The sequence below is a fragment of the Pinus tabuliformis genome, chromosome 5_1 (assembly GCF_031772625.1).
Source record: "Pinus tabuliformis cultivar Carrire ecotype Pingquan chromosome 5_1, CPIR1, whole genome shotgun sequence".
In the NCBI taxonomy this organism is placed as follows: Eukaryota; Viridiplantae; Streptophyta; class Pinopsida; order Pinales; family Pinaceae; genus Pinus; species Pinus tabuliformis.
The window spans coordinates 494,399,615-494,410,912 of record NC_142305.1 but is presented as its reverse complement, the minus strand read 5'-3'; positions in this window follow the sequence as shown (position 1 = coordinate 494,410,912).

The following is an 11,298-nucleotide window of genomic DNA, read 5'->3' as shown; positions in this document are numbered from 1 at the left end:
TATTAAATTCCAATACATATGACTTAGGCTTATATTTTTTTTGTGAAACATAAACAATATTAATTTGTTAAACTACTTTAACATTACCAATTCATGATGGTAGAATAAACACAATTATGGAAACCACATACTTCTAAGCATTAAAATTTCTTATAACTAGTAGAATTTCAAATGTGTAGATATATTTTAGTTCATTTTAAGTATCATAGTGACTTGCATCATAGTAAGATTGTATTTATTTTCTTAGTCTATGAAACTAGAAATCAAAATGAATATTTTGTAAAATTTTACTTTTTGATTGTTATAGATTCCATATTAGTGGCTTGATGGTGACAACATAATGCTTTTACATCTTTAATCTTGTAAATTCCATTTTCATGGCTTGATGGAGAGTCCTACATAATGCTTAAATGTTATACCAATGAGTTTTTAGTTGATTACATATGGATTTTTTATAATCTTTTTTTTTTCAATACCATGGAGAGAATTTTAGTCTCACATATAATTGAAAAATATTCACAAAATGAATGATAAAAGTCATTAAATACAAAGTAAATTTGTATTTTGAAATATAAATATTAGTGTTTTAATTAATTAATTTTAAATTGTTATCTATTTTAACAAAAGTTATGCTATAGATTTTTTTTAAACTAGCGAAATAATTAACATCCATAAACTGAAATTTAAAGAACATCCATAAACAAGAATTAATGAACATCCATGAACTAAAATAATGATTGTAGCAATAAATGTTGAAAATGAAAAAATAAAATCCTGATTTAATTTTCCTTTGAATTAAATTAGGAGAAAAATTGTAATTCCACATCACAAGAGAACTTGTACGAGTTAACTAAGTTAATTTGACTTAGTTCAATTAATTCGAGTTGAGGGTCTAACTTGAGTCATGTAGAGTGGCCCCTACTTTATAGGAGCCCTGGTTGAGTTTATTTTGAGTTGTAATTAATTAATTCAGTTTAACTGAGTTAAAGTCAATTAAACTAGTTCCAACTAATGGAGGAACTAATAGGAGGTCTAATAGTGGGGTGTTGCTTCATGTGTTCAACCAATTAACTGATAATTCATCCATAAATAACATATGCATGTGTGATCTGTGAGTTACCCAGTTGAGATTGGAGTTCAAGGGTAGTGTACTATCAATTTTATAATCAACCAAATTGTACAGGTAGTGCATGTAGTCATAGGAAGGCCTATGATGGATTGTGCAATTCCAATTGAGGAATTCCCCTAATTAATAGGGGCCAATTCCCAAGGAAACAACACAAGGAAATAGGGACTTGGGCAAGAAGTAAATTGGTTAAGTATTGGTCAAGGATTGTTTAGGAAGCTATGAGACAGATAGAGATAATGTAGAGATTTTTTGCGCTTGAGAAAACATTGTAATCTTCTCATATTTTATGACTAATGCAATATACGAATAGCAGGGGTTTTTAGCTGTGGCGTTCCCCAGGAAATAATTATGTAATATGTTGATTGAATTATTTCTCTTATATGCTTTGTGATTTAGCCATCATTAATTGTTTTTGTAGTTGGTAGAGTAGATTCAAGTCTATTGTTTTAGTAAATTACAATTAGCAGTTTGAATCTACAAGGAATTTCTACAATAAATTGTTGATATGAAAATATATACAAATTAAATTAAATAAACATCCATAAACTGTAATAATAAGCATCCATAAACTAAAATAATGTTCATGTATCCATAAACCATCCATATGAAAATATACAAAGTTTGTATCACATGTGAAAGTGCCTTATGAAATGAGATTGAAAATATACAAACTATGTGGTCTAAGTACCACTACCTCTATGTGACCATGGTCAAACATGGTTTCCTGTTGTAGTGGCTACAACCACCCTCCAAAATTTTGTCTTCACTTTATTTTGGAGCCTCCCTCCTAAAATCTTAGCAGCTTGTCTTGCACTGCACAAGTACTTGTGCTTTCATTTGAATTTATCTTTCTCTTTACAACTTGTGTCGCTTACTTGCTTTGTTGTCTAACCACAAGCTAACCCCCCCCATGACTTGGTTGCATCCAGTTCTTACATTGCCTTGGAAAACTGCGTAGTCGTAGAGGGCATCCAACCTTGCTCTCAAGAATTGCATAAAGAAGCCCAACAGTGAGCCTTGCTCTCAAGAAATGTGCAAGTCAACCAAGCAATGAGCTTCGACTCCAAAAATGCGCAGAACCAGCTGAAAATTTGTCTTTAGATAGGAAATTCCGCAGAGAATGAGAGGCATCCAGAGCCACTCAACCCAGGAATTGTATAGAAGCATTCTGTCAGTTGTTGTCCGATGCATGTGCTAGTAGGTTTCCCGGTGTCCTCCAGAACTGTGTGATTTCTGCATGCATGCATGGTAGCCATTCACGAAAAAGAAAAAAAGGAAAAAGAAAAAAAGCATTCCTAAAAAGTAGGGATATATTTTTAGCACTTGGATTTACACTTGAGTTAATTTTAGAAAATTGTCGCCACTTGTCTCTTTTTCCTAGAATTTTGACATGCGCGTCATAAACCCTAAATCGATCAAATCTATTTAATGGACATTTCCAGAGCTCATTTTCACATTCTATCTTAGAGTTTTGGCATTCTCGAGGCATCTAGGAACCTTCGGCACAATCGACACAAATTTTTCAGGTATGTTTTGCCTTTCAAGACTTTTGCTGATTTTTCTGTCACTTTTCTTTCCTCGACTTATGTGAGTGTTGTTTTGCATGTTATTGAACGATCGCTAATGTTTTAGTTCTTTTTAAATTTTAGAAGTGTTGTTTCAAGTTTTTCATTGCCTTTCTTAAGCGTCACATGCATAACCATATTTTTTCACTAACGGTCATCGTTGTGGTGGCTCTCCCCACAAGCTTTGTTGTTCTTTTGTTTGACTGATTCTTGCATTTGTTTTGATTTAATGCATCAACATTCACTTAGATCTGCACCAACCTTCAGACACACTTTCAGATCTACTCGTATACAAGTTTCCCTTGGGCAGATATGGGCTACCTTGGCTCATATCTATTCCTTCCCAGGATGAACTGCGCATTTATGGAACTCAAGGCTTTTCCTTTTCTCTAGGAATTGCGCAGAGGTTATCAGTCATTGGCTCCACCTACGCTCTGCACAATTCCAGTTGATAGTCATGAGCCTTGCACACTGGGATTGCGCAATGTGCAATACCAACCAACATCAAGCTAGACTGAACTGTGCATTGTGCAGTTCTAGTCCACAACAAGCCACATTGAACTGCGCTCTGCGTAGTTCCAGTCATCAGTACCTCTCAATGGCAACTGGGACTATGCAATGTGCATATCCCACTGACAGTCCCTCACCTCTGAGAGTCACAACTGCGCAATCTTTCCTAGTAGTTGCCCAGTTTGGTTCATGATCGATCCCTGAAGTGCTTTATTTTTTTAAGCTGACATTTGTTTGGTGTGAGTGTCTGCTCTGTCTCTAGGTACATGAGTTATTGAGCAGCTTCTTAGCCGTATAGGCATCATGATTTCCAAGAGAGCTGGATCAAAGGATACAGTAGAAAGTATCACTGGATATGTGGATTAACAGGTGCTAATGAACTTTCCCATCTATGCAGACACACAATTGTTCGTAGATAAGGACATGAATATTACATGGTAGGAAATAAAGGACATATTTACATGCAGTTTCAAGGAAGATCTGGAAGATCGATAGGTCTATGTCAACATTCACAAGTCAGGCTTGTACATGGTTGCATGCAAGTACCCCGCCTTCTCATGCACATATATCATTCAATGGATTGTCTCACATACCAATCCCAAGACGATGACGCTGAACAGTACCAGTGGAACATGACTTGCCACCTTTAGTTTAGAAAACTACCATCAAATGTATCAGTTGTTGCAGCGAATGAATCACGTGGATGCACTTTTCTTCACTCCCAACAACAATGTGAACACTAGAGACATCATGAAGCATTGGGTAAAAGAGCCATTTAAGTTCAGAGTGACACCCAACCAGGTCTAAAAGTCAAAGTCACTCAGGAAGGCTTACCAACTCTGGGTCATCTTTGCATGCTGCTTGTATGTTCAAGAGTGAACGAAGACCTTCTTGCAGAGCTGGGTGGTTAAGTTGGATCAGTTATAAAATGAAGGAAGGCCATTTAACTGGTCGTACATGTTGGATCTTCAGCTGAAAGTGCATGTGTCTAATGCTCGGAGTCTGCTTAAGGATGAACAAGCAAGATTCTTTATGTCTGCTTACCTTCTTGATCCGATCTCTGCCTAGCAACAGTTCCCTGTCATCAATTGCACATGGACTCCATCAGAGGATGATGTGAACATCTATTGCAAGTTTCTCTCTAAGTGGAGCTACCAAGGAGTCATGGCAAGGTTGTTTGACCACTTCATCACCTTGTTGTATAAGATGATCTTCGACTAGGATCCACCTTGCATGTCCCAAGAAGCGATGCATGCATTTCCTAACATTTCATAGTGGTATGCCTCGACCGATAACACCTTCATCAAGATGTTTGGCATGGAGAAGCCTCCGCATGAGCTACCGAGGTTTTCCACGAACAAGCTGGTCATGCAAGAGGTTGTGTATCACATCCCCATAGGGTTATCAGTAAGACTGCATAGGAGGAAGAAGGAACCATGGCCTGCTCTTCCTTTGCGTATTGGGTTGTACAAGATACATACCTTAAAGGATGTGGATGACAAGGCCGAGGACTTGAATAAGTTTGAGTTCGACACCAAGAGTTTCAATTCCTATGATCCCCAATGCATATCCAAGAACAAATGTGCGAAGGTGTACTACCCATGTATCCACAGGGCATGCCATTGGCTAGAGGAAGATCCTTGGAGGTATTGATACAACTCCTCTAGGCTCAATGAACTGGTCAACATTATTATGGAATGGAAAGCAGCACTGCAGGCAGCAATACCACAAAAAGTAACAACAACAACAACATTGAGCAACAAATCGATGCAAGACAAAGGCAAGAGGAAGATTGTCGAGAGTGTAAAGGTTGAAAAAAGCTACAAGTTTAGAGAAGATGCTCTTGTTCAGAAAGTAGCTTTGGAGGTAGAGGCGAATAGGCGATAGTGCGAAAGGAGAGTAGAACAGAGGAAGAGATAGAAGCAAAGGTTGGAAGATGCAAAGAGGAAGTTGCAGGAAACATAAAAGAAGTAAAAGCAGAGCAAGAGCTTAGGAGGAGAGAAATAGAAGAGAAGCAAAAACATGAACAGGTGGAAAGACCAGGTGCACAGACAGAGAAAACTGCGCCTATACATGTGATCAAAATCTGGATTAGGGGCAAAATTTTGCTCAAAAATCAAAGTGTTCAAAATTGTTCAAAACTTGAATGACCGTGTCTGTCTCAATGATACGATCCCAATGCAACATGTTTCACTCGAAACCAAGTTTGTATGAGGAAGTTAGAGCCCACTGACTGTTTCACCAAACAACAAATTTTTTTGCAGGTACTGCCAATCACCAATCTGCACTATTGATGTGGCAGGTGACTGGGTAGGTGACATGGGCAAGTCAATAGAGTCAACAACCAATGAGGGCTTGCTAACTGTCACTATGTTATTAGTTTGCAGCTTGGTGATGTGGCGCATCGTGATTGGTTCTTAGTGGACCAATGAGAGAATGACACGTGGTAAGCCCGGAGGCCGCCACGTGGCACCTCCTAAAGGTCAAACGTCTAATGTGAATTTGGTCAAAATTTTGTTGGAGGCATTGGAGTTCAACCCCACAACCTCCCCTCCACTAACCACATGCCTTACCAACTGCGCTGCACATTAAGTCTTGTTATATAATGAAATGCGCTTATTGTTAAACCGTAGCACCAAGCATATGGGGAAAGGGATCAGCACTAAATGCACTTAACATGTTAATGATGCTTATGGTTAATTAACCATATTTATCATTAATTTATGGTAAATTAACTTGGCGGATATTTTGGCAGGACTGCCATTTTCGGAACTTCCTTAGCGGAGCTAACTAGAGTTCCTCTAGTTTTAGCGGAGGTTTCCTAGGGAAAAATTGAAAAGACCATAACTTGATAGGATTTCGCCAAATTTTAAAAAATGAATAGTAATTTTCAGATGATTTGGATGTTCTAAAGACAATGGAATAGGTTTTAGAGGCAATAGGATACTTCTATACGTGATTTTTCTATGGGGAAGTTCAAGGAAGCTAAGGGTCACTAGGGAAGGAGGTCAAGCCCAAATTAGCGAGAGTTCAATTGAGGATCTTGGAGAGTCATATTAAGGGTTTTTAGATTCTATGATTCCACCGAAGTAGGTTTTAGGAGCTATAGAACATTGCAAACTATACGTTTTTCCATTTTGAGCAAATACAGAGGCCCAAGCCATGGAAGCTTGACTAAGGAGATGTAGCCCACGAGGGGTGAACTCCTTTATCAAAACATTGTGTTAAGTGTTGTTCTTGATGGTTTGATGTTCATTTAATTGATGTTATTCAACACTTTACTTTCATGCTATTATGCTCATGATTCTATCATAAAACTTGACATAAAATTTACCTGTTTCCAACCACAAATTACATAAGAGAACCCTGCACATGAAACAATTGACAAGCATATTTTTATAAATCTGAAGTTGAAATTAGCACAACAAAACTAACATTCAGCTACAGATCAAGTTGGTATCAGAGAATAGATTTATTTTATTGATTTCTTGATATTTGTGCAAGGATAATTAACAGTGTGCAAGTTTATGTGATGGTAGCTTCAACAAGTGATGTGTCTAATCTCTATTCCTTAGCAAGACTCTTTGATGAAGAGATGTTGTAGGAGTTTTTCATCATGAGAGATATGTTGTAAGAGATGATTTAAGATAGGAAGGATAACACTATACATCAAGAAGAGCTGATGGCCATGAAGGAGGAGAAGCAAGAGCTTCTTGAAAAGATGCATGAGATGGATATTTTACTTTATGATGCCAAGGAAACCCTAGCCAAGTATGTGCATGAACATAAGGTATGCAATTCAAGTTTATCATCAACTTCCTCTCAAAATTAATTTTTTGGTGAATTTTAAAGACACACTAGAGGAATAGGGTCCAAATTATTTATGAAGATGGGCTATGAAGGTAAAGGGTTAGGCACACATGAACAAGGCATAGTTGAGCCAATTGTTGTTGAGGAAAGGCCTAGGCATTTGGGTCTTGGTTATCCACAACATGATGGAGAATGATCCAAAGCCAAGGAGGCACATGAAGGTGTTCCAAGAGGGAATTTCATTACATGTTCATACCCTCAAGCTTGTGAAGTTTGTGTTCATGATGAATGAAAAAGTTTTATACCCACTTTGCAAGAAGATGCTCATAAGCATGCAACTAGTGGAAATGGAAAACAAGAGGATGATGAAAGCCATAAGTTCCTTGAAACCATTGTTGGTATCCTAAAGAGAACCACTACATCATCAAATTCACCTAATCAAGAAGGCGACAAAGGTGAATGTGCAAGGTATAAATCTGCCTTTAATCAAGTTCTTTTTATTATGATAAACATGGTAAATCTTCACATAAGAATTGGAAAGAATTTACATGTTCTTTTTGTGGTTTGAATAACCATAATGTTTCAAGATGTTGGAATAAAAAGGCCACATACAGGAAACTTTCAAAGCAAAAGCGATAGAAAACTAGAGGTCCATTAGATAATGGAAAACATGTTGCAAAGAAGATGCAATTGTTTTGCACTCATTTCCATAAGCAAGTTCATCTTGTAGACAACTGTTGGACTTTGTATCCAACAACTCATCCATGACATTTGAAGAAGATGGAGAGAGATTTTGGCAAGAATGGAAAAGAAGATTCCATAATTGACGTGGGTCAATGTGATTCACAATATGATGTGTAGCTGAATGAAGTTCCATGGAAATGGTTTGGTAAGAGGTGGTTTGATTTCTTATCCAAATAAGGCTTGCATTCCTTTTGTTGATAGATGAAATTATTTGCCCTAAAAATGAATTTCTTTGCCTTATGAATGCATTACTTTTCTATTGAAAGTATGTTGAAACTTGTATGATGCAAGATGTTGAAACTGGAGTTCTGTTTTGACTCACTTAAATGCATCAAAGAAGGCAATTTTTGGTTACAAATTTGTATGTGAATGCATTCTTGATGTTGCATATTTCGCCATGAAGGTGTGTGAAAGTGGGGTATGTTACTCACTTCATTTGAAAAAAATTTGTCAATTCAGTGCTTTATGTACCTATAGATGTTTTTGGGCTTATTGTACTTGTGTTTGTACTTGATGGAGAGTTGAAGAATTGTACAGATGCATGAGAGTTTGTGTGTGTGTGAATAGTGGAATTGATGCCATTTTCATTCTGTTTGGATACATGGATGAGTGTCGACTTGTGTCGATTGTTGTTACATGTATGTTATATCGACTTGGAAGAGTTGATTTTGTCTCCAAATATGAAAGGGAGATGTTGACAGACTATTGCATAAGAAGTGAAATTCTTGTTGTTTATGCAAATAATCGTCAAGTTGTTGTACATGCTTATGTTTGGCTCTCAAGTCAAGTCAATTGTTGGAGCATGTTTGGTCGACTTGTGTTAGTTGATGGTTTGTACACCAAGATGCAAGAGTACATGGCAAAGTTACATGATGTGACAATTGCTGCTTTAAAGGAGCAAAAGAAGAGGTTGTTGATTTTCATTTCTTGCATAATGTGTTTTTACATTTAATGGTTGTATTTGTGACAAGATGTTGCAAGATTTTAGAAGGTCCATTCTTGAGCAAGAGGTTCATGATTGGCCTTCATTCTCAAATCATGACATGAAAAACATGTCAATACTGGAGGATGATAGAGGAAAGAAGTGAAAGTGGACAAAATGCCAAAGAGTTTGCAACCATTGTAGACCATTTTATGTGTTGACGCAAAGAAGCGAAAGAGATGGTGAATGCATTCTTCCAGATGTGGAATTTGGAACCATGGACATAAAAGAATGGTCATTTATTTTCTTTTTGTTAATGATATTGGAACTCATTGTTGTAGTTCACTCAGATGGGATTAACTTAGAAAAGTGGTTTCCAAGGAGAAGTTTGCATCAAATGCATGTGTTGCAAAAGAGGAACATGATTCTCAGTGGGAAGGCCATCAGTCACTTTTCCAAGCACCGAGGGATCGCTTTGGTATAGCAGGGTGTTTAATCAGTCAACAAGCATCAATCATGTGTTGGATTGGGTTAGCAGCAAAAGGAGAACAATGGTTGAGGGACATAGCCATTTGCAATGCAAGGCATGTTATTGTACCCAAGTGGTTGTCATGGAGACTTTCCAAGTATAATTAGTTGATAGAACTTGGGTAGGAGAAGAGTATTCAACTCTCATCAGATAACCAACTTTTGTGGGTCCAAAAGCCCATCAGTGGGAAGGAGTGATTGGAATCTGGATTAGGGGCAAGAATTTTCTCAAAAATAAACGTGTTAAAAATCAATCATAACCTAAATGACCACATCCATCTCCGTGATACGATACCAATGCAACTCATTTTACTCAAAACCGAGCCCACTGACCATTTCACCAAACAAACAAAAACAATTGCAGGTACTGCCCAATCAACAGTTCGTACCGTTGTTGTGGCAGGTGACATGGGAAAGTCAATGGAGTCAATGCCCAATGAGGGCCCACCAAGTGTCACTATGTTATTGGTTTGTAGCGTGGTGATGTGATGCATCGTGATTGGTTCTTATTGGACCAATGAGAGAATGCCACGTGGCAAGCCTGGAGGCCGCCACGTGGCACCTCCCAAAGGTCAAATGTCTAATGTGCATTTGGTAAAAAATTGTTGGAGGCATTAGGGTTCAACCCCTGACCTCCCCTCCACTAACAACATGCCTTACCAACTGCGCTGCACATTAAGTCTTGTTATATAATGGAATGCACTTATTGGGAAAGGGGCCAACACTAAACGTGCTTAGCACATTAATGATGCTTATGGTTAATTAAACCATATTTATCCTTAATTTATGGTGGATTAACTTAGCGGAGATTTTGGTAGGACTGCCATTTTTGGAACTCCATCCAATTTTAACAAAGTTAATTGGAGTTCCTCCAGTTTTAGCGAAGGTTTCCTAGGGAAAAACTGAAAAGACCATAACTTGATGGGATTTCGACCAATTTTAAAAAATGAATAGTCATTTTCAGATGATTTGGATGTTCTAAAGACAATGCAATGGGTCTTAAAGGAAATAGAATACGTTTATACATGATTTTTCTATGAGGAAGTTCAAGGAAGCCTAGGGCCACCAGGGAAGGAGGTTAAGCCCAGATCAACCAAATTTTAATTAAGGAGCTTGGAGAGTCATATTAGGGGTTTTCGATGCTCTGAGTCCATTGAAGCAGGTTTCAAGAGTTGTAGAGCATTGTAAATTGTATTTTTTCCATTTTGATCAAATACAGATGCCCAAGCCACGGAAGCTGGAACAAGGAGATGTAGCCCAGGAAGGGTGAAATCCTTTATTAAAACATTGTGTTAAGTGCTTTTATTGATGGTTTTTTGTTCATTTTCTTGTTGTTGTTCATCACTTTACTTTCATGCTATTTTTCTCATGATTCTATCATAAAACTTGACATAAAATTTACCTGTTTCCAATCACAAACATCATAAGAGAACCCTACACATGAAGCAATTGAAAAACATATTTTTATAAATTTGAAGTTGAAATTAGCACAACAAAACTAACATTCAGCTACAGATCAACAGGTTAAGACAACAGAGAAGCCAACGAACGAAGAAGAGGGCGAGCAGGTGCATGTTTGAGAATTTGCTCAATAGGTTGAGCATATGGTTAAGGGAACGAAGATGAAGACGGAATAGGAGCCACAAGACCAAGACATTGATCTCATGCTAAGAGCATATGAGTTCGCACCATAGTCTCTGCCACCTCCAGAATCACAATCGGTCCCAAGCGAGCAAGGAGAGGTTGTTGTCCTTAAATTTGATCCAGAGATGGATGTGTACAATCTGTCATTCGACAAGTCACAACACAGGATTGTACAGACATGTACAAAGAAACTCCTGGATGATCACACATCACCTGCGCACATAGAGGAAAGGGTGATTGTGTCATATGTCAGAAGACATCCAGCTACCATGGTCGAGGCTTCTAAGGCTTATGCAGAAGCCATGAGTTCGACGGTCAAGTTATTGATAGCAAAGAATGATCAGATGGCGAAAGACTTGCAAGAGGTCAGGAAGAGAATAAAGCAGTCTGCAGGATCCACTATGGCAGAAATGAAGAAAGCAATACTTGCATAGATATCAAGTTTG